This window comes from Brassica oleracea, chromosome C6 (assembly GCF_000695525.1).
Source record: "Brassica oleracea var. oleracea cultivar TO1000 chromosome C6, BOL, whole genome shotgun sequence".
NCBI classification, from domain to species: Eukaryota; Viridiplantae; Streptophyta; class Magnoliopsida; order Brassicales; family Brassicaceae; genus Brassica; species Brassica oleracea.
The window spans coordinates 13,566,804-13,567,488 of NC_027753.1; positions in this window are offsets into that span (position 1 = coordinate 13,566,804).

Sequence of the window (685 nt, forward strand, 5' to 3'; positions counted from 1 at the left end):
TTGCGTAATAGATCACATGAAGTTTCTTATCCTTGCGCTGCCCAAGGACTGCTCCAACTGCAAAGTCACTAGCATCAGTCATGATCTCAAAGGCGAGATCCCAGTCTGGCGGTTGTACAACAGGTGCACTGACTAGAGCTCCTTTGATCGTGTGGAACGCAGCTAAGACTCGCTGTCGAAATCAAACTTGATCTCCTTGCAGAGCAGTCTGGTGAGTGGTCTCGCTATTTTTGAGAAATCCTGGATGAACCTCCTGTAAAACTCTGCGTGACCCAAGAAGCTTCTGATAGTTTTCACAGTTGTTGGTGGTTGCAAGCTCATCATCACCTCGACCTTTACCTTATCCACCGAAATGCCTTTCTTGGAGATCTTATGCCCTAGAACAATCTCATCTCTGACCATGAAGTGGCACTTCTCCCAATTGAGCACCAGATGTTCCTCCCCCCACCTTTTGAGTACCCTGCACAAGTTTGACAAACAGACACTAAAGGAGCTTCCATAGACACTGAAATCGTCCATGAAAACTTCCATAATGTCTTCAATTAGGTCAGTAAAGATCGACATCATGCAGCGCTGAAATGTTGTTGGCGCATTACACATGCCGAATGGCATTCTCCTGTATGCGTACGTTCCTTATTGGCATGTGAACGTCGTCTTCTCCTGATCGTCTGGATGGATAGGGATC